This window comes from Enhydra lutris, unplaced genomic scaffold (assembly GCF_002288905.1).
Source record: "Enhydra lutris kenyoni isolate GAN:26980312 unplaced genomic scaffold, ASM228890v2 scaffoldscaffold16, whole genome shotgun sequence".
Classification (NCBI taxonomy): Eukaryota; Metazoa; Chordata; class Mammalia; order Carnivora; family Mustelidae; genus Enhydra; species Enhydra lutris.
Window position 1 is genome coordinate 4,802,737 of NW_019154100.1, and position 24,009 is coordinate 4,826,745.

The 24,009-nt window shown below is 40.1% G+C and overlaps 1 protein-coding gene across 1 annotated transcript in view; it reads right to left on the minus strand.

Annotated features, from left to right (window-relative positions):
• Window positions 1-24,009, minus strand: part of LOC111147246 (cyclin dependent kinase 6) — a 230,870-nt gene that overhangs the window by 141,454 nt on the left and 65,407 nt on the right. The window lies entirely within an intron of this gene.

A 24,009-nucleotide genomic window follows, 5' to 3' on the forward strand; every position in this document is an offset into this window, starting at 1 on the left:
ATGCTAAGAATGAAAGTGCTGGCAAAGGAAACATTACAAATTCTGAGGTTAGGTCAGTAAAAACAAGGGCAAAGTTCAAACTAACATTGTTTTTAGAAGAATGTGCAACTAAGTATGGTAATTCATTCCAACCAATAACAAAAGTTTCAAGGATAGGTTATTACAGCAAGTTAATTCTATAAAAATGAGAACAAAACCACATTCGGAGAGCCCTTGGGAAGTCTACCGGGCTAGAATAATAGGACTTGGGTTACTATTATAGTACTAGTTTATCTAACTACATGACTTTGGGCAGCTCACCCTACTTCTTTGGGACTCATTTCCTTAAATGTATTGTGTGGAAACTGGACTAAATACATTCCAAGGCATTTTCCAGTTTGAAAATTTTATAATTTCATTAATTGTGTGTAAATGATGTCTTCAACCCTCTAAAAAGACCCTCCTGAGTAGATTTAAAATGATTCCTCCAGTTTTGTTGAAGATCCTACTAGAGAAACCTGGTCAACTTCTTGAAATTTCAAGTTGAGTTGGTACTATACCATATTTAGAAAATTACCAGAAGGAGTAAGATGGGAATGGTCTGGAGGAACACCCTCTGTAAAGAGTAACACAGAGTCCCAATGACAATTCCGTACTACAACAAGCCATTTCCGAAGAAAAGTAGAACAAAGAAGTGGATTTAGTCACAGGGTAGAGGTGGACCTTTTTCAATATTCTAGCTGCCTTTGGGGACCTGACAGACCAACTAGATTGCTGCCTAGAAAATCTGTCCTGTTAACATTCGCGATGGAATGCATCTGGTGCATTCTAACAGATTTTTACAAAGTGTGCTTTGGTTTAGCACAGCTATCACCATGGAAGAACTGAGCCCGGTGATGGGTATTAAGGAGGGCACGTATTGCATGGAGCACTGGGCATTATACACAAACAATGAATCATGGAACACTACAACAAAAACTCATGATGGGGGCGCTTGGGTGGCTCACTGGGTTAAAGCCTCTGCCTTCAGCTCAGATCATGATCCCAGGGTCCGGGGATCAATCCCCATGTCCTGAGATCGAGCCCCACATCAGGCTCTCTGCTCAGCAGGGAGCCTGCTTCCCTCTCTCTCTCTGCCTGCCTCTCTGCCTACTTGTGATCTCTTCCTGTCAAAAAACAAACAAACAAAAAAACCCCAAAAACTACGATGTACTATATGGTGACTAACATAATAATAATAATAATAATAATAATGATAATAATAAAAGAATTTACCTGGAATAAATTAAGATTTTTAAAGAAGGATTTACTGATATTTACTGACAGATTTTACAATGGCTTGTTAAAATAACTCCTAAATTTTGGATCACCAGCGAAAGAACTATAAGATCTATCTTCTATAGGAGCACTGGATTTGCTCCTTACAAAAGTTGATAGTAAAAATTACAACCTGAGAGGCCTTCCTATTTTTAACAAAGGAAGCAGACACAGATTCTACTACCTACGAGACACTAAATAAACAAAGAAATCCCAGGAGTGGTTTCTGAACTGCGCTCAGGGGGAACAATGCAATACAATAATTCCTTCAGAATACTAAGACTCCATTTTCAGGGGTCTCTCACAATCTTCATTTGTTCTCAAGTAAAGGCATAAAATACTAAGTCACACAAGAAAAACTGCTAAGAACTCTTCATGTGATAATGAATCTTCTTTTTCAGATGCTACCTTATGACTGATATTTTAAGGAGAAAGGAGGTGGGAGTGGGATAAATTTTTGTCTTGAACTAAGCTGGGCTCTAATTTACAACTGTGTTAAAGTTCCCCTGTCATTCTCCTAGAATTAAAAAAAAAAAAAAAAAGAAAAAGGATAGGGCAGGATTCTTTCACTGGAGAGTAGAAAACTTCACTAGAGATTATCTTCATGTGGACTCTTCTCTGGACAGCAATACGGCAACAGCAACCACAAATGAGTGACAATTTACAGATTTCTGAGGAAGCTCATACAAGTAGTGATCAGGTAGGCAGTTCTGCTAAATTTCTACAGGATTCTTATGTTATAGAAACAATCTGTATCTCTGAAAACATGCTACGTATTCCTTAATGGTTTAAAAGTAAATGTGCAGAAGTAAGGGGATGTTCTCCTTAACTCTGCATCTACTTTTCAAGGTGTTAAACAAAACACAATCTATGAAATGAACAGCCAGTATCTACTGAAAAGCTTTTATTTTGGAATCCTATCACTGACACCACTGGGTTTAATAATATTAATAAAATTAAATATATCTGTCTTCATTTTTTACGAATTTATTTTATATACATAGAGGCTTATAATAATTAAAATCATAAAAATAAATTGCTTCAATGACCCAGAGGGCATAGAAATACTAAAACATTTATGTAAATAGGACTTACTCATTAAATAGCACTGACAAAGCTATATAAATTATATTTAATTCTACCATGGTGACTTAGATTAAAACCATCTAGTGGATTGTGTAAGAGTCACAAATCTAGCTCCTGGCTTTTTACTTGTGTGAACTTGGGCAAGTCATTAATTAGCTGGTTATTCCATCTGCAAAATGAGGACAGTGCTACTTCTCAACTGCATGAAAATGTCGCAGGCTCAGCTTCAAGAAGCTTCCCCCAGAATTTAATCCTTTCAAAAAGCCAAATCTAATTAAGATATAAATGTACAGGAAATATTAATTGTCCTTGTATTTGCAGACTAGCTAATGTCTTCCAATGGCATTACTGAAGTTGAACTCTTCAACTGTTCATGAAAATAGTCACACTTATTGATTCCCTAGGCTCGCGTCTACTTGAAAAGGCTGAGGGTAAACAGGGGATATGTTCTGGGGAAAAGAATGCAGTGAATCATTAGGACTAGAAGTGAAATGAAATGCTATACCAAATCCTGTCGAAACTTTAGAGCTTAAAGTGAGAAATAACTTTTTTCCATGAGAACTCAGTAATTATAATTGTAATGAGTGCTAGGAAAGGTTTTCAAGTTCTTGGCTGACATGTAAATATCAGCATTTTCAATGAAATCTGCCATTTTATAAAATATAGCACTATTAATTAGTTCCAAAAGCCAGAGAATTTTTATGGAATTACATATTACAGATCCATGACTACCAAAGTGGTTCATCATGATTGATGTTATGATTCTGAATACCATGGGAGTTAGTAATGATTCGGTGACTCCCCATGAAATTCAATCCAGTGTTTTTTTTGGTCAAATTGGCTCATCATTGTTCACCAAATTGGTATTTTCTCTGCTATCCTGTTTCCAATCATCTGGTATTCCTCTGGAGCCTACACAATCTTCAGGTATGGGCTTTAATTAAAGCCTGATATTGTATGACAGACCCTGAAATCAGGCCTAAGGAACAATTTTGACAAAACAATGCTATTTCAACATGAGTAACTAGAGGCACATGGGTAGCTGAGTTGGTTAAGTGTTAGCCTTCGGCTCAGGTTATGATCCCAGGGTCCTAGGATCTAGCCCCACATTGGGCTCCTTGCTAAGTGGGGAGCCTACTTCTCCCTCTCCCTCTGTCTGCCACTCCCACTACTTGTGCTCTCTGTCAAAGAAATAAATAAAATCTTTAAAAAAAAATAAACATGAATAAGTATAACTTAGTTTCTACATGTTTTCCTTTTTAACCGAAATAAAAATCTACTTTGTAGTGAATAAATCCACTTCTGAACATCAAAATGGGACATTTATTAGCTTTTTAAATTATATGCTTCTATATTCACCTGAGCTCAAGCAGAAGTCAATTAGCGATCATCCCTAAAATCAGAGATCAATAACATGAGTAACAGAAAAACTCACATACAGTCTACTCATCTACAAGATAAGAGATCCCATAGTTAGGGACTGAACATATATTCATGTGAATTCACATTTACATATACTTCACTGATTCTCCTTTGCAATCTACTTTGTAAAATATTACGAATACCTAAAGAGGCAAATTTCCCTAGGTCTATATATTCTTTTGACACTAAAACTAAGAAATAGGGACGCCTGGGTGGCTCAGTCGGTTAGGCCGCTGCCTTCGGTTCGGGTCATGATCCTGGGGTCCTGGGATCGAGTCCCACATCGGGCTCCTTGTCCAGCGGGGAGCCTGCTTCTCTCTGCCTCTGCCTGCGACTCTGCCTGCTTGTGCTCTCTCTCTGACAATAAATAAATTTTTAAAAATCTTAAAAAACAACAACAACTAAGAAATATTTTTATGTGTTACTAGATACACTCAAAATTGTACAGGAAGGCCATCTTTTAAAATTAGTATCTCTTGTACCAACAAGGCCAACTTAAAATGGGTACATGAAATATACAGCCTGACATTATGGCACAAGTTGACTGTGCCCTTACTGAAGACAGTCACCTCTACCCCAGATTTGTGGTTCCCTCTCACTCCCTGCTGTCAACAGGGCAGGGGGACCCCTCTGTTGCAGCTGAGGTTGGCTAACAGTCCTGTCGTACCGACTCAGCCTATGGAATGATATGAACAGTTCACCCGTGAAGGAGAGCCGTGAGTGCTCTCTGCTTCACTGTGAGCTCTCAGACAAGTCCCTAACCTCTCTGAGCTTGTTTTTTAATCTATAAAAGGAGGGTCTCCCAACTAGATGATGCAGTAGAATTGGAACAGCTCTAACATTCATCAGTGACATCTCCAAGCTGTCCTTAGTGATCATGCCACCACTTCTTCCACAGAAGAAGAGATGAAGTTCAGATAAAAATGACACAGTGTTGGGGTGCCTGGGTGGCTCAGTGGGTTAAGCCTCTACCTTTGGCTCAGGTCATGATCTCAGGGTCCTGGGATCGAGCCCTGCATCAGCTCTCTGCTCAGCAGGGAGCCTGCTTCCCCCTCTCTCTCTGCCTGCCTCTCTGCCTACTTGTGATTTCTCTCTCTGTCAAATAAATAAATAAAATCTTAAAAAAAAATGACACAGTGTTATTTCTACTCAATTATCCTACTGGTTGCTTCTAGCCCTCACTTAAAGTTATGTTAAATGGTGCCAGGATTTTCCTGAGGAACGTGAAGAACTCAGTGAAAACCAAAGTATGATTATTCCCTCCAGTGTTTTGTCCTCGGTGTAATCACACAGATGACCATGAGTTCATAGTCATAGATCATCATTGCTGGTCACTTTCAGAACACCTGTCTGATAAACACTCATTCCCCTCAAGCAAAACGGTATCTTTTCAGAAGAGAAACATTCCAAGGACACAAATATGAACTCAGTTACCTGTTGGGAGGTTAAAAACTGTAATAAACATTCTCTATTTCTCTCTAAACCACTTCTAATGATGAGTTCAGACAAATAAATTTCCACAAACATAGTTCCACAGGGAACCATCTCATTATCCATCCTTCCATACCGGCAATCAGGTCTTCACAAGAGAAAAATCTACCCCAACGCAAAGTATGTGCTTACAAAAAGGTCAGTCACAGGACTCTATCTGGATAAGAGCACCTTAAGCATTTCCATCTTTCAAAAACTAAAAACAGTTTTTGGAAGCTTCTAAATTATCTCAGAGTTTTCTCATCTTGGATGGCCTGCCTCCTCTAAAACTGGCTCTCATTCCCCAATGTGCTGGTCTGTGTTCTCAAAGCCGCCACAGCTCTTGGTGAAGACGGCCTGACAAAAGTCAGTCAGCAAGATGGATCTCTCTGGAAATGGAGGCTGTCTGGAGTCCACCAACTTTAACGACTTCGGTTTGAACTGAAGAGGAGTTTATTGCCCTCCAGCCCCTGTCCCTGGAGCAGTAAATTACCCACGATTAAAGGGCCAGTTTCCCCTCACCCTCCTCGCCTCCATCACTCTCCTCTGCTCCCGGCAGAGGCATAAAAAACGCTCCCCAAAGGACAAAACCTGCCACCAAGGCAGCAGCACTGTGGTAATTTCCCAAGGCATTATGATTGATAATGATCAGCAGAGCGTGGGATAATAGCTCCCCTCAATTTACCGGTCCCTTTGAAGGGTTAAAATCTGGCAGATGTTGATAGCTGACACTCCTTGCTAACAGGAAAGACACATTGCTGTGGGGCCCACTTCTAGGCTTTCCCGTCCCTGCAGCTGTCTGTGTAGAGCTAATTGTATCCACTTGTTTAACCTCGGGGAACGTCTGGAGGGGACCCAGTACCACAAGGGTACCTTTTTTTTTTTAACGGTCATTTCCTCTCTGGTGTAACTTGCATGACAGTATGTGACAAGCAGAAATTAATGGGGACACTGCTGTGCCAATTCCTCCTGAATTGCTGACACTGGCTACAGGCTGCCTGTTTGCCACCCAGCCAAGACCTCACATGAAACATGGCGAGGGGCCCACAGCTCTATTCACCAACCAGCCAGCTGGTCAGTGATGAGAGGAGCCACAACAATGTAGGGCGCACAAACCAGGAAGAAAATGCTTTACAAACCGCTTCACACCAAGGAGGTAGCATTTGCTGGGAGTTCATACGCCTGTTTATTTTCCTGAGTGACAAACAGCAAGGCTCGCATGGGCGAAGTACTTTCAACAGAAGAAGTATTCCTCTCCCAAGGTCTTCTCAGGTTTGGGGCCGGAACATCATCTGGGCAAAGGGAAGCCACCCGAGATTCATCTCCAAGGAGGCTATTCCAGCAGACGGCCTTCCAGGAAGGCTTAGGCGCCAACAGGGTATCTCCTGCCTCTAGCTAACTACCATGCTGCTGTCCACTTTAAAAATTCTAGGCATGGGGGTCTCTTTCACTCTTTCTCACACACACAGGCGCACATACAAAAGGATCTCGAGTTCAAGCCCATTAAGTGTCTGCAACGTTTTACAAGGTTGGGGAATCTGCCCCAACCTTGGCAAGATCCACTTTCTCCTCTTAATATAATCAGAAATCAAACTCTGCCGGTGGTCACTTAAAATGGTGGCTCCCTTAGAGATCAGGCCCCGCTGATTTCAGCTCAAACAAATCAAGGCTCATAAATTTAAAAAGCAAAACAAAAGCCGGCATGGTAGAAAAGTCACCTAACCATGATCTTGGGTACAACTCAAAAGTCAAGTTGAAGGAGAGACAGGGGAAGTTGTTACAGGAAAATTAGACTAGTTCGAGTTTTATAACAAACTTGGCAAGCCCTAAGGGCATTTCAAAAAGGCACAACAAAGAGGCTCCTCCATTTTGTGTCTGGACATGGCTCGGGGTGAAATTTTGGTGCTCTGAAGTAGTGGATACTCTCCTATAAACAAGAATCTATTCAACTCCCCTTTTTCTTCCATCCCAAGTTTTAAAGCGTACTAGATGATACAAAGATGGAGCCAGGTTCTGAGAAAACAAGGTACACTCATAGCAGCCAGGACATCCAGCAAAATGAACAATGTGCAGATTCTGATCTAAGTGAGAGAGGCCTCTCGTTTTTGCGGGGGGAAGGAATGAAGGGGGAAGAAAACACAAGAGCCTACAGCATCACCAAGCTGACCCTGCAGATTAAGAGGACGTGTGTTTCCATTCCGAGAGGACCTCTCAAAGCCAACATGAGAGTGGGGTCCTCAGGATGGTCATTCCTTGGCTACAAAGAGTTAGCTGCAGAGAAGAGGCATCCTACCTTTCCACCAGCAAATGGAATTAATAAAATTCTCCAACTCACCCTGACAAGAAGCACAAGACCAGAGAGAAAATGAAATAGTATGCGTGCCCCCGTCCACCAAATAGTGGATGAGCTGTTATTTCTATAAATATAATCTGTGAGAGATCCACTGCATTTATGAAAGGTGTAAAATGTTTCTAACTCAGAACTGGACCACAGGCCTGGAAAAAACACAGAGGAAGAGGTTCTGGAAATGGAAATGCTAATTTATTAAACAAGCACATTTCCAAAATATACTATGTAATGCTATATACTATACTGTATATTAATAAACTGAGCCTTTTAATTTTTTTAAAGATTTATTTATTTTAGAGAGCGAGCGAGCGAGCAGGAGGGAGGAGCAGAGGAAGAGGGATAAGCAGACTCCTGTCTGAGCACAGAAACCGATGCAGGGCTCAACCCAGGACCCTGAGATAAGGACTTGAGCCAAAGTCAAGTCAAACCAAGTCAAATGCTTGACCAACTGTGCCATCCAGGCACTCCCAGAGTAATACACTGAACCTTTTTAAAACAGTCACTGCTGGCATAGTCTTTAAGGACCCCTGCTTTCTCATCAATAAGTGGTATTTTAATTTAAATTCAAACATTCTGAATCCAAAGGATGCTGAGAATATAGTATCTAAATAATAGGTCTTTACGGCCAAGACCAATGCCGAAATGTTAACAGACAGGAATCCCATTCGACTTCAGACATTCCCTCTTATGTGACAAGTGGGTGGCATGAATTGGGATCTCTCAGAATCCCTTCCGCAAATGTTACTAAGAACTGTGCAGGTCCTGAGCTCGAGGTGTGATGCCCACAGGCTCTGCTACAGCTCTGTCAGGAGGGGTGCTGTGGCGGGGGGGGTGGGGCCTGCTTCTCACCTTGTTTCCCATTAACTACAATAGTATTTGCATTGATAAGTTTAGCTCCAGCTTACATTTCTGAACTCCCAAGTTTTTCCAGACTATAAATACCTGATTTAACAATGCCAGAAGGAGTAAAAGAACTCTGCATGTCTAATTTCATCACAGAGACATGTTCTAGAAATGCGTATTTTTAAGTTAAATGGGGGATACCTGTACTTATTAAAATAGCCCCTCTCAGCTCAAATGCCACGTTGCAGTGGTCAAAAAGTAGCACAGCTTGTTAAAGGCTATCGGCCTGCACACACGTTTGATTTGTGAGTTAGGAAACTACAAACCATATTTTAAAAGGCAATGCAGCAAGCAGCTGGATAGAACATTTCCAGGCTTCCCAGCCCTTCTGGATGCTTCGTTAGGCCTCTTATCAGAAGAAGAAGAATAGAGATCTCTGTTATGGCTTTCCTGTGGCAAGGAAAAGACAAGGCGATGATTTTCCAGTCCATTTCCCCTGGTAACATGCTCATCAATCACTAGAGGCTAGGACTTTGTTATTTGGGCTGGAGGAAAGAGAGCTCAGTGGTTTCTATCCCAGTGGAATGAGGCTCTCTCCTGTGCAATGCTTTAGGTTACTATCAAGGGTGTGTTGCCTCTACCTCAAGAGTATTTGCCTCTGACAGCTTGGGGCTCACAGGGCTCGGCGGGAACACAGCAATGACTACTGACTGACATCTACTGCTGATTCAGGCTGGGATAAAAGTGGTTTTGGAACAGCTTGCTTGGTGATGCCAGTTTTCCAAATCCAACAAGCGGACTACCAAAGCTGTAGGGATTTCTTGTTCTGAAAACGATGTATCCTTAACAATTTTCATTTACTATCACCCACGCTGGTCTATGTTCATCTTCCTATGTTCAAAAGGACTACAATGGAAAAGGATGACAGACTTTAAAGGAAGGTTCCCCTCCCCGCCTAACATTTAAAGAAAATAATAAACAAACATACATTCAAATTTTTTTGGGCAGCACTTCCCCTGCTTTAACTTTGAAGAAATACAGGTTGTCCTAAGCGTTATTCATGTTCTCGTGAGGGGCAAGTGCATGTTCCAAAGATCACTGTTAGTGTTTCCAGTCTCAAATATTCTACTTCAGGAAAAATTGGAAGGACGTCTGACAACCCTTCATTAAATCAATTTTGCATTCATTATATTATCTATTTATCTATCTGTCTCATCGACTTGGCCTGTATAGGAGAATCCCCCTGTACGGGCCAATCCAGGATTTGAAAGAAATGTTCCATTTTTATTTTTTTATTTTTTTTTGCAGGTACAGAATAAACACAAATATCCAAAAAAGCCTTTCCTTAACTATATAATGTTAACTGTTAGGAGCTCATTTTAATAAGAGGATGAAAAGCTGATCTGAGGTAAAAAACAGTGAAAACATTCAATGTGCACTAAAGAAATCCACGCCTATGCCTGCCACTGTAGTAAAAATAGACTTGTAAATTCATTCTATAGAGTTTACTACTCAGTAGTAATTACCTCCATTTACAATCAAGCGAAATTCCCCCATAGCCCAGTTATTCTATTTACTGGTAATATGACAGTAAGATTAAAGGAGACAACAATGGTATCAGTAAGTCTTATTAGAAAACCAATCATTTTTTTTCTACTCTTTCAATGTTTGTCGTTTTATCATTATTAGCATCAATAGGCATGTACTAAATGCTTTTAATGTATATACATTGATTTTTTTTTTTTTTTTTTTTTTTTTTTAAAGATTTTATTTATTTATTTGACAGAGAGATCACAAGCAGGCAGAGAGGCAGGCAGAGAGAGAGGAGGAAGCAGGCTCCCCGAGAGAGCAGAGAGCCCGATGCGGGGCTCGATCCCAGGACTCTGAGATCATGACCTGAGCCGAAGGCAGCGGCTTAACCCACTGAGCCACCCAGGCGCCCCTATACATTGATTATTTTACAAAATCTGTCTTATTGTGTTGCCTAAGAGCAAAGGAAATGATACTATGTTGATAATTCTTATGTTGCTCCATGAAGAAAAGATTCAGATGTAAGAACTTAAACTTCTCTGTAACAGAGTGTATTCCCCATAAAAAAACGATGCTGAAACACCCTTGTCAGATGTTAATATTAGGCTGAATTACAGGAAATTTCTATTTTTGTAGGGCAAAAGCAGTCAACTACTGACAATTCATATGGCCTCGTGTAGTAATAGTACATGCTCACTTTAGACTTTTTTTTGTTTATATATATAAACAACCCATAACATCTCCACAAAGATACACGTTTTTAGTGTTTTAGTACATTTCCTTCTGGTTTTCAATATATGCACTTGAGATGGACTTCAAACTTAGGAACATCCTGTATAAACAGTTTGAAGCTTGTCTTTCTTTATGCAATTATTCTTCAAAAATATTTTTTTGCAAAAATCATTGTTAGATGAATTTTTGTAATTTATTTAATCTTAGTACATCCTCCTTTTTCATGTGTATTTCTCTGATTATCTGTAAGGCTGAGGATTTCCCCTTTCAACCATTCCATGTAGATGTGTTTCTTCCTGACTCTGCACATTCCTCCTCTATATCTAAATTGGGTAATTTCTTATTGGATTATAAAAGCTTTTTATATGTTAAGGATACTAAACTTGTCATATTTTTGTAAATAATTTTATTTGCCTTTTAGTTTTATTTATAATTAATTTAAGTTTAAAATTTTTATAGTCTAGTCCATGAATTGTTTCCTTTGTGATACTATCTATAGTGTTTTGCTTAGAAAACTTGACTCCCAGATCTGATATTTGCTTATATGTTATTCTATTCATTAAAAAAATTAACAGTGACCCCCCCATACACACATGCCTTTCAAAACTATAAAGTGTTTATTAGACTTTATACAAAACCATAAAAGAGAGCACTTGCTTGGTATCCAAAGCTGAAAGTTCTGTCTTCAGTCTCCTAACCAGCACTAAATGTTACTAAATCAGGCCTGTTTCTAGCAAAATTTACAAGCAAACTCAGCTGTCTCTTTTCTAAGGAAAATTTCCTGCTGTACAAAGGGTTACCTCTGAACAGTATCTCCATTATTTCACCCATGACTCCATTCCTAATTTTCTGTTTTCTGGCAGCTGCTCTCTGACTTACAAATAATGCGTGTCTTTGTTTAGAGTTCCTTAAAAAAACTGTATATTCTAAATGTGGAAGAAAGCTCAATTTATTTTACTTTGAAACCTGAGAAATCAATAACATGAACCATATGTTAATTATGGAACTTAGTGATAAATAAAGTAAGAAGGTCCTGAGAAACCTTGCTGGTGAAAGTGATGGTAGTATTGAAACAGAAAAGGAAAGAAGTCCTTTCTCTCGGTGGGTGATGCTTTCATAAATCTCTCTGCTTGGGAGGATACCAAAATGCAACTCTTTTCTTAATTCATTCTAATGTAATTTATATTTCACTTTCTTCCGGTTCCTAAGTGTTTTCCATCAAGGCCTTAACAGTAATGATGAGATGATTACCAAGGACCATTAGTACAGGAGCCACGTTTAGAACAGATGATGTTAAAGACAAAACTTTACTGGTATTTTTGTCCTTTCATGTCATTTATTGGCATTATATAGTTTTTGCACTGAAGACATGCATCAACCAACCCTTAATATCTGGTGGAAAATATTAGAGAACTTACTAGGTTTACAAGATAAATTGCTGTGACTGGGGTAATAATCATAATGCGGGAATAAGAGTCATATAATGTTTCAGATATTTACACTCAACATAATCACATGCTTTTTAAAAAAGCTACTTTTGGGGGATTATTGTGGGTTATAAATATTTTCTTTTTCCCTTGGGCCTATTCAATTAATTGTCTTGTTACCACCAACTCATTTCTTCCCTTTCTTGTACCCTGTCCTGCTGAGAGGAATATATTTTCATAGGAGGGGGCAGAGGGAAGCAGGGCCCTTGCCTACGGCCTTTACACCAAATTAGTCTCAACAAACACATCAGGTCTTCAGCTATGGGTGATGTGAATTTCTGAGTTCCAGATTTGAACATTAAAACGTCATATATAAATGAAATTAAAATGTCAACGAAGAGCACTTCAAGTGTTCATTCCATACGAGACATAGCCAAAGAACATCTTAGACTGAGGGTAACTGTTTCCAAATCAATCAAAATCTGACTGCTCAATGTAGACTTAATTAACCGGTAATGTCGCAGTTCCCAAACTTAATTCACAGTGAAAGCTCCTATGCCCTGTGGTCCCCAATTTCCTGCTATGTTCTATTTTAGCCTTCCAATCTAAAAGTGGTATGACTCTACTGGAATAGAATGATAAATATTTCTTTGGTTTGTCCAAGAAAGGAAAAATGAACAAGTATGGTTAAGGACAGCAGAGAGCAATGGTAAATATAAAAATCAACAAAGCTACCAGCTTGTATTTGTTAAAAGCTTCTAATGACATGATCTCAGGGTTCTGGGATCGAGCCCCATGTCAGCTCCGTGCTCAGTGGGGAGTCTGCTAGAGAATCCCTCTCTCCATTTCCCTCTGTCCCCCACCCCTGCTCACGTGCCTTCTCTTTCCTTCTCTCTAAAATAAATCTTTTTAAAAAAGAAAGTTTATAATGACAGCTGGAAAAAATTCTGAGCACTCATTGCTTCTAATATGGGAGTACCTGAATACTATGTTTGGCACTGCTGTTAGTGCTAAAAAAGCTATCACCCACCTAACTTTCACATGGATTTGGTTCCTTACCTGTAAAACAGGTTAAGAATTCTGAACCAGTTACATTTGTAAGTCTGGTAACAGTTTATTAATTCAAGACCACAGAGAACTGTAAAAACATAAGTGAAATGAAACAAAAAGCGTCTTTCAAAGGTCAAATCGTGATGTGTCATTAAGAATTTTTTTTAAAGAGTAAGATTTCAGAGTGGCTTAAGAATTTCTAGTTAGAGGGGCGCCTGGGTGGCTCAGTGGGTTAAAGCCTCTGCCTTCAGCTCAGGTCATGATCTCTGGGATCGATCTCTGCATCGCGCTCTCTGCTTAGCAGGGAGCCTACTTCCTCCTCTCTCTTTGCCTCCCCTTCTGCCTACTTGTGATCTCTGTCTATCAAACAAATAAATAAAATCTTAAAAAAAAAGAAGAAGAATTTCTAGTTAGAATTCTCATATTCCGAAGTGTTTTCTTTTTAATTTTTATTAGTGAGTTAGCATTGGCCAATAGAACATTTTAAGGAATACAACCTCAGTGTTCTTTTTTTTTTTTTTTTAAGACTTTTTTATTTATTTGACACACAGAGAAAGAGAAAGAGCAAGAGCAAGCCCAAGCAGGGGGAGCAGCAAGAGGGAGAGGGAGAAGCAGGCTTCTTGCCAGGGAGCGGGATGTGGGGCTCAATCTCAGGACCCTGGGATCACAACCTGAGCAGAAGGCACATACTTAACTGAGCCACCCAGACACCCCTAAAACCTGGGTGTTATTAAACAGGTGTTGTACGTATGGATGACTTTAGTTAAAATGCCACACCGGACTTCACCTGGGCTGAGATCTGAATCTTCTGGTGGCTGGCATTACTCAGGCACAGCAAGCAAATATTTCAGAGGTTTGAGCCATCTCAGAATGTATTCCATTCCCCCATGCCAGTCCTGCCATAAGTCACATATAAAGATAATGAAGGAGAATAGTTTTTAAACTGCGGTGTCTAGGGGGTGCCTGGGTGGCTCAGTGGGTTAAGCCTCTGCCTTTGGCTCAGGTCATGATCTCAGGGTCCTGGGATCAAGTCCCGGGCTCTCTGCTCGGCGGGGAGCCTGCTTCCCCCTCTCTCTGCCTGCCTCTCTGCCTACTTGTGCTCTCTCTCTGTCAGATAAATAAATAAAATCTTTAAAAAAATAAATAAATAAACTGCAGTGTCTATAAGCATCACCAGAGGGTACTTACTACACACTCCTTTCGAGAGCAGGCTGGAGAATTGGTTAGGGCAGGACGACTGTTTTAAAGGAGCACTGGAGGCAGTGGTTATGTAGCTGATTCACGACCACACTTGGAGAAACAGAACATCATGTTTACCCACCTTCATTAACCCTTTATTTGGTGGAACTCCTTTTTTGCAAAATGTGTTGGTTTTAGTCCATTTTCCAGGCATCTCAATTAAGCTTACTATTGCATGGCAGTAGTGAGAGTTTTTAGAGATTAGATTTATACTTGATGATTTCTAACAGTCCAGAATTATCTTTCACTTCCTAAGACTTCAAGTGTCACAGCAGCCAGATGCTTGGCATCAGCCCCTGATTTAGATACAGAAGTCCAAATTCAGGTCAAGTTCTCCTCATTTCATATTCCACCGGAGTCGAACTTTTTGGAGAATCTTTCTCTTTGAGAATGACGATGAGAAAGAGGAAGAGCAGAATGAGAGAAATCGCAACAACAGTTCATACACTGGAGGTATTTGAATCTCATGACTGCCGCTATCGGGTTTTCAAGGGCTCGTTACACAAGGGTTTGTGAAAGCATTATTCATTTGACAAATATTTACTAGAACCAAGAATGATTTTCTTAACTGCAATGAAAGGACTGATTAATCCTTTCCACCTTGCTTAGGAATGAGGAATAAAATGCTATCTTAGATAACTGGTGGATACCATCTTTATAGACCTTTCACTAATTTAAAATGTAGTGACTGTAAATTGTTAGCAACTGTTCCAGCAGAACGGTGCTATCTTAACTTCCAAACTCCCCAATGCATAGGAGTATCTGTAATTTGGGGGTAAGAAGGATCAAAATGCAAATGAATAAATACAGGACAGTATTTTCAGTTAGATTTTGTAAAGTCACTTAACTTCAAAGCTGTGACTTCTCCTGGTGGGGATGAGGAGGAACTTTGGACACAATGCTGAATGTATCCTTACGGCAAACTTAGCTTCAAATTTTAAAAAATGTGTAACTACTGTATTATCTTTTAGATATATGTCCCGGGGAGACGAGAAGAGGGTCTGCACTTCATAGCATCAATCATTCTCTTCATTGGACTTGGTTTCCGATCCTTAGTATAAAACCTATTTAACAGAATCCAACATGGAAAGATGATAATTTCTGGAATTTTGGTAAGTCAGTACTACATGAACAGAGGAAACACTTTATAGTTCTAGTGGAGATCAGCTATTGGCTTTAGACTACATCTAAACCAAGCCAATGAAGTGAATCCTTAGTTATAATGTGGATAATCCCAACGCCCCTGCTCACTGTAAAGAATGTGCAGGCACAAAGTGGATGTGTTGAGACAGGACGTACCACATGGGCTTATTCTTCTATGTGTGTGTGGATGCATAATTACATACACAATCTACCCTTGAAAAAGTACACTTTACTAACTTGTACCATGGGTCCATTGATTCCTACATTTCAGAATTAATTAGAGGATTAGTGAGGTAAGCACCTTAGTACAGTGACCAACATCTGTTCATCAACCTAGGGGTGTCCCTTACATTCTAGACAGCACACTAGTATTGGCGTAAGTGCAATCAACTGCAGTCCTGACCCCAAAGCTCTTACCTTCCAGTTGGGAAAGACAAACACACATAAAAAAATGAATGAGATAACTTCAGCTCAGAGTTATGAAGAAGATAAAACAGAACGACAGGGGAGGGAGAGGTGTGGAACATTCCAAACAGCACTAACAGTCAGTACATTACACTCCAAGCTGGAAGCATGACAGGAGAACAGAAAGAAAACAGGTGTGGCTGGAGAACAGTGGACCAGAGAAGGGTGGAGGCACACTGGAATTTGGAGGGTGGAGGAAGAAAGAGCCCTCCGTCATGTAGGACTCCTGATTTTATTCTACAGGTCATGGGAAACCACTGGAGAAAAGTTTTCAATGGGGGAGTAATACTTTATGTTTTAGTAAGGTCCCGCTGGTTGTTATACCGAGGATGATCGATAAAGGGGCAGGAATGGAAGACAGCATACTGGGTTACAAAGCTGGTCTGATGGATTAAGACTAGAGCTTTAGCAATAAAGATACTGAAAAGTAGTTGGACTGGGGATATCTTTGGGGGAATAAAGCCAAAAGTACTTTCTCATGGACTGGATGAAGACTGTGAAGGAAAGCAAGAAACCAAGAATAATGCCTACGAGTGGGGCTCAAACAATGGGGGCCCCTGGGATAGGCTTCAACTGGCAAGAGGATCCTTGGGCAATGTTTTGGTTATGAGATATCATATGGTGCACTTAGAGCATGGGGGAGAGCTCAGGCTGGAGGATATATGATATCTGAAGATTCTGGATGGAATGACATCACCTGGTCAGAAAGTATAGACAGCAAAGAGGACGGAGGGTGAAGCCTTGAATGTTACAACACTGAGAGGAAGAGAGCCAGAAAAAAGACTATAACCAGAGAGCTTGGGCACATGCTAAATTTAGACGAGGAATATCCCTGTTCTATGCAGAGCCTCTCTCTGCTGTGTCACCACGGTGAAACACACTGGGTATACACTGCCTGTGACTTTTTAATGGGCTCTATAAACAGATTCAATGCCTAAGGTGAAGAAACATTTTCTAAAGCGATTCCAACTTACCTGTTATTAGCTTGATCAAAGTGTCGTTTGCTTACTTTAGTGAGTCAGTATTTATTTTAAGTGAGTCAGTCTTACAGTACACCTTTAGAAAGACAACTAGCTTTTTTTTTTTTTTAACCCCTATTTCCTGTTAGGAAAAAAAAAAAATCCAAACCAGCAAATAACTGTTATAATTGTTATTACCTACTTTTAGATAATCATGTATTTGCATAATTCTGTCCTTTGTCTCCTGATGTTTTCAGCTTACTCCAGGGCTTGGGAAACTGTCTAAGGATTTCCTTCTGGGGGAGTCCTCAAAATCCAGATTATCTAAGTATGTTCTTCCTGAAGAAGTTTCTTGATTTACTGAAACTTACCACAAGTTTAGCTCATACACTCTATATTTCCCCCCAAATTTGGGGAAAACTCAGAGTTGACTCACTTCCTTCTGAGGATCTCTCCTCCTGGAGTCAATGGCCAACTGTGGGTGCTACGCTGCTGGCTGCTCTTGGACTGGCTGCTTACCTCTTCCTCAGAGCAATGGAGCTGATGTTCCTCTTAAAGACATCCCCTCCCAATTCTATGCGTATGTGTCAGGAGAACACATACATAGGGAAGGGTGTGGTCTGTGTGCAGAAAACACTGCTGTTGAGTCAAAAGACTATATTTGGAGCTGACTTTCCATAGGAAAAAAATCTATCATCTAGGTTGCATTCCTGATGGAAAGTCCAGATGCCTGTTTTTTTTTTTTTAAAGAATACTTCCAAGCACAATGGTTAATACACTGTGAATGATGTGCCTTTTAAAGATTTATGTATTTTTTTTTAGAGAGAGAGAAAAAGAGAGAGCGAGTGAGCGCATATGTGTAAGCACGGGGTGGGGGGCAGAGGGAGAGAGAGAATTCCAAGCAGAATTCCTGCTGAGCAGGAAGCTGCACACAGGCTCCATCTCACAACCCCGAGATCACGACCTGAGCCGAAATCAAGAGTCGGACGCTTAACCAACTGAGCCACCCGGGTGCCCTGAATGATATGCTTCTTATAGGGTATCATAAGGGTCTAGAACGTGCATACAAGGATTAGATAAAACACTGTAACAGCGGGTCCTATCAAGTATTGTTACCTCGATGTGGAAGGGTAGCGGAACTAAAATGAAAGACTCCTAGGACGCAGGTTGGAGAGAGCCCAAAGCCGGGGACAGAAGAGAGGGCTGGTGCAGAGCTATGCAGAGCCCAGTAAAGGTAAGCATGTGGAGAGTGGGGGTGTGGTGACAGTGGTGGTGGTGGGGATAGCGACGGGTGGGAGAAGCAGTGGAGGGAAAGGGTATAGGGAACATAGAATCTTGAGTACTAAGAAGAAAATTAATGGTCTGGGAAATAGCACTGGTGAGCAACGAGCCCTGAGGGATCCAACTGTACGAAAGGAGTGAACTATCTGAAGTTAAATTGCTGTATGTTGGAGTCCATCACAGAATAAAAATCAACACTGGCGTGACTGCCCTATGAGCTCCTTTGCCCTGGAACTAGTGTTATTAGGACATTCTACTTTGCTTATTAAAATTAATTTTATTAAACAGTCTTCTCAGACAGCTTTCCCATGGGCGCTTTCTTTCAAAATTATTTCACGTTACTACAAAAAGCAGCATTAAACACAAGGACAGATGTGTGTGCATACATGTGTGTTTTTAAAAACATGGTCTATTCAATTAGTCCAGCCATGACACTAGATGGAAAAAACTGTCCTTCCAGGATCCTTATCGTTATTGTGGAGTATGTGTTCTTTGAATTTCTTGCCTTGTTTTTGGGATCACCTTATTATGCAACATCTGCTCTGAATTTCCAATGTGATAAACAGAGTATGAGTGTCGGTGGCAGATGGCTAATGACCAGCAGCGACGGGGCATTCAAGCCTGCCTTGTTTTCTGAGAAGCGATATTTTCATGTTAATTTGCTCTGTGTCCTGCAAAGATGAGACAAATCACCTGCTCATAATTCAGGCAAAGTGGAGACCACCAGGAGCCGAGAAGGGGCAATGGCTTGATTCCTTTAGGGGTGAGAGGAGAGAAGGGTCTGGGGGACTTTTCCTCATCCGTAGTGGCAGGGGACCCATCAGTCACTCTGCGTTATGTCAGATGGAGAAAGAAGGCGCAGCCCCGGGCATCCCATACTGACACCAGAGCCACTGTTTACTGCAAGCAGATATTATTCATGAAAACAGATATTTCCCAGAGGCAGAAAACAGGTGCTATTAAGAGTGTGTGTCAGTCTCTGAAGTCTGGGTTTTGTAAAATAAACCAAATAGTATATTTTATCTCCTAGAGAAGAGATTACAACCAACAGAAATCTGTAAGAAACATTCAATTGAAGATAAAACGAAATCTAATTCACAGGGAAAATGACCCAAACAGACACATAAACCTTGAGCTTTTGGGCCTTCTCAAGCCCTATAGAATTCATTTATCATAGAAATACATAAGTAAAATGTAATTTTTATTTCAAGATTGAGTCATACAAAGGGGCCATATGGTCCCGAGCTAAAAGAACCCTGTCCTGTTTTGGAGAGACAGCTGATCTTTTCCGACTGATCTTTCAGTGCCTTGGATTTCTACTTGTGAAATTATACTGCCAATTTCAACAAACATGTTATAGGCACAGAATGTCCAAAGACGGAGTTTATAAGATGTTGAGAAGCCATTCCATATACTAGGAAATACATTATACTATTACAGGCAAGCCTAAGCACCACATGAGTAGTTCAGTAAAACAGGGCATTTCATTTTAAAACCCTATAAAACAGAAGACTTTACATGGAAGTCTCTCCTGATACAAAACCTGCCATATAGTTCATTTTCTGGGTAGCAGTTACAATGGTTAAGGAACAAGAAGACAGATTTTATTTACAGGTTCTTTCTGATTCCCTCTCACAGGGCGGCTGACAAAGGCATGAAAGAGAAAAAAAAATCTGGAAGCCCCCTTTTCTCATAAAGTCCTCGTAAATGAAAAGTGCTATCTAAGCACAGAGACTCTAAATTGATCTTGAACCCTAAAAAAAATAAGAATCATTAAGGTGTCAATTATTGTCTCCTAAAGTTTAAGCATGGAAGTCTAGGAAGACAATGTCAAATCTCAAAGAAAAATAAAGATGGCACTGACTCCCCCCATAATCAAGTACATTGAAAGATAACATGCAGAATTTAAAAGACGAAAACAAGATACGGCAATGACAAGCCTATGAATATTTGCTGACTTCAAAGTACAACAGGCGACAGGCTCCTCTAAGCAAATGTCAATGTCATCACCAACGCCTGCGCCTTACGACGTCAAGAAGAGGTGATGAAGATCTCAAGATGAAGTGTGCACTAGATGTATGCATGCATTTATTTATTTTTATAATACAGTGTATTTTAAAATGTTGGGAAGAACCACCCATGATTTTATTCTCAATGGCAAGTTCCCGTTCAGGCCTCTACCGCACTTCGCTTACTTTATCAAAGCCTAACGTGAATACCACGTAGTCATTGCAAGATTTTCCCTGTGAGTTCGCCCAACTATCAACCTTCACAAACACGTAGGGCTCCAGGGTGTTTTTCCCTTTTTGTTGTTGTTGTTAACAAATGGTATTTAAAAGAATTTCAAAAATTGTTATGTGATCTATGTAATAAGCACATCGCATAAGCCCATCCTGGGTTCTTTTCTAACAAATTATTTTGTTCATGAAAATACTAAACAAAAAGATTTGACCTCTATCATACCTAGTCAGAGACCACAGAACATTTCAGTTTTATCCAAGTACTGCTCACCTCCTGTAATTTATGTCCTGAGTGGGCACCAGAGTATCCTGAACTTAAGTGGGTAACAGGTAAACAGTGCCCTAGAAAACGTGGTAGAGGACAGAGTGTTGAGGAAAACTCCCTTACTCTAAATGATCTTACAGGAGGTCTTTTCTTGATTTCTGTTTTATATTTATTTCATGTTAAGATTTTCTTGCATATTTATGATTATTTTACAGTATGGCATGTTCTGACACTTGTAAGACTATGTCAGTACTAATATCTACATTTTTAAAGAACATTTTAGAAAATATTTTGGTACCATAATACAAAGAATCAGCTGTAGACGGTGCTCATTTGTGAGCGAGTCTTGTTTTTTTTTTTTTTTTTTTTTCTTTTTACCTGTAAACACTCCCTAAACTATTGAAATAACCATAAGAAAATGTGTACTGCATGTTTCTGGGTATAGAGCAAGCTTCTTGGCTAATTCATTTTTGTTGTTCCCCAAAGGCTGGCACAAAACTCTCCTTAAATATTCAATAAATATTTGTACCAATATACTCAGAAAAACTCTTACTAAAACAAAACATTCTATGTAAGAATCCGACTGTGTTCCCAACAGGTTGTTCATAAAAGCAATATTCTCTTGATTTAGTTATCTAGTTATTGAGACTGCCTATAAATAAGTCTATATAACAAAATATTTTCTGTTTTCTGACTGAGTCCTTACCAAACTGAATTAACCAGAACCCCAACTAACCAGAACCTCCTCCTTAGCAGATGTTTATCCTGTATACCAACTCTTTTTTTTTTTTTAAAGATTTTATTTGTTTATTTGTCAGAGACAGAAAGAGAGAGCAAGCACAAGCAGGGGGAGAAGCAGGAAGAGGGAGAAGCAGACTCCACACTGAGCAGGGAGCCTGATGCAGGACTTCAGTCTCAGGACCCTGGGATCACGACCTGAGCCAAAGGCAGATGCTTAACTGACTGAGCTACCCAGGCGCCCCTATATACCAACTCTTTAAAAAAGAAATCAATCACAAGAACAAAAATACAAGTTTTCACTAAAAATAATTTTGTATCATTTCCATATAAGGCCTAAAACTATACATCTAATGGTTTTATAGTGCTTTTACCATGATTATTCAGGTTTTAAATAATGGCCTCACCAGATCACAAACACTCAAATTACTTTGAAAACTCTTAAATTTGATAAGGAAGAAAAGCAGATTAGCATAGTATAGTTCAGAAAATTTTTAAAAGTTAAAGATGAAGACAAAAGAGATCTTTTGATTAGCCTTTAAGTTAGGAAAATGTTCAATTAACCATTGACATCTACATTAATTGCCTAAAGTATTTCATAATTCACTATGAAAGCATCAATATACCATTAAACACTAACCTTAAATAACCAGATCCCCTTGCCTCCACCTCCACCTCTACCAGCAAACTTGATCACTATATGATCAGTGGGGGTATTACCCCTAAAGGCTGAAGAAATTTAAGACACTCTGGAAGAATTTCCTGTTCAATACAGAATGAGTGACATTTCCTTTCCCAGTAGATGGATGGAAAACTTGGAAATACTTTTTTTTTCTTTTTAAGATTTTATTTATTTATTGGACAGAGAGAGAGATCACAAGTAGGCAGAGAGGCAGGCAGAGAGAGAGGAGGAAGCAGGCTCCCCGATGAGCAAAGAGCCCGATGCGGGGCTCGATCCCAGCACCATGGGATCATGACCTGAGCTGAAGGCAGAGGCTTAACCCACTGAGCCACCCAGCCGCCCCTTGGAAATACTTTTAACAGTTCATCTTATCAAAACCTTCTGATAACCAGCATTATTTCCCCCTCCTGCCCTCCTAAAAATAATTTTGAAGTAATTACATCTGAAGAAAGGCTGTCAATGTGTCTTACCTACTGAGTACCTATGTGTAAAACTCATTGTGTAGCGACTGTCTGGATACAAAGATGAATGAATATGGACATAAATAATCTCAATTAAAGGTAGAAAACAGGACTAAAAGGGGGAGATGTGTAGAACAAGCGCTGTTAAGACCAATGAGATTACATCCAGCTGTGAAAGTTGATCAAAAACTATCTGGGGTGGGCCTGGTAGTTCAGCAGATAGTTATTGGTGTGGGGGGGAAGCAAAGAAATGACCGTGAGGAGGAAGATGACACAGGTAAGAAATCATGAACCACACAGAGTCTAACTTGGCAAGTAACAGAGTCCACGAAAAGGGGCTCTGCCCTGTGGGATGAACATAGGGTTTCAGACAAACTCATAGAGGAAAGCACTGAAGCCACACTGGAAAGAAAGTGAGAGGAAAGAGGGATGCAGGGATAGAGGAGAAGAGGGCCAAGACAGGTAAGAAGGAATACCTACATTTTTTTTTTTTTTAAGATTTATTCATTTAGAGAGAGAGAGAGAGCGCGCATGCACGTTAGCCGGCAAGGGGGGGGGGGAAGGGGGCAGATTAATCTCAAGCGGATTCCATGCTGAGCGCAGGGCTTGATCTCATGACCCTGATATCATGACCTGAGCGGAAATCAAGAATCGGACACTTAACCGACTGAGTCACCCAGGCGCTCCAGGAATTCCCACACTTAAAGGGCCTTTAAGTCCCTAAAACTGCTCAGGAAGAGACGAGTGCACACTACTGAGCATCATATTCTTTTATGAAAGGCAGATGGGAACATAAATCCTTTATCAACGTAAAACCAAAGGAACAAATCATTCAGCATCAAGTTCTAAATGTGTCAGCATCTGAACACACCACCTTGCTATCACTAGAAGTCAAGTATTTCCATAAAAGTATTTCCACATAAAGTATTTCCAGCTATTACCTCTTATCTAAAATGATGCTGAATTTTAGAACCCATTTCTAAACATGGAATGATTAGGTAAGGGGCCTGTTTCATTAAGTCACCTAATACACATAAATGAAAAGGTCATCTTAAAGACCCGTCCACCCACGACACTCACTGATCCAAGAGATACACTGGGAAGTTCCATTAAGCAGGACGGAAGTATGACCAACAAAACTTCCTAAGTAGGTTTTCCCGCTAGGGTTGAAGGAAGAAAGAACTTCTGGATGATCTCTAAGGAGTCTTAAGTCATTCCTGCATCCCAAGGGTTTAGGACCGTACCTGGCACTGAGGTTTCCTCTAACTGTTTCATGAGTGAGAAAAAAAAATGGAGAACCAAGGGTCTAAGAACCAGTATTTCAGATTTA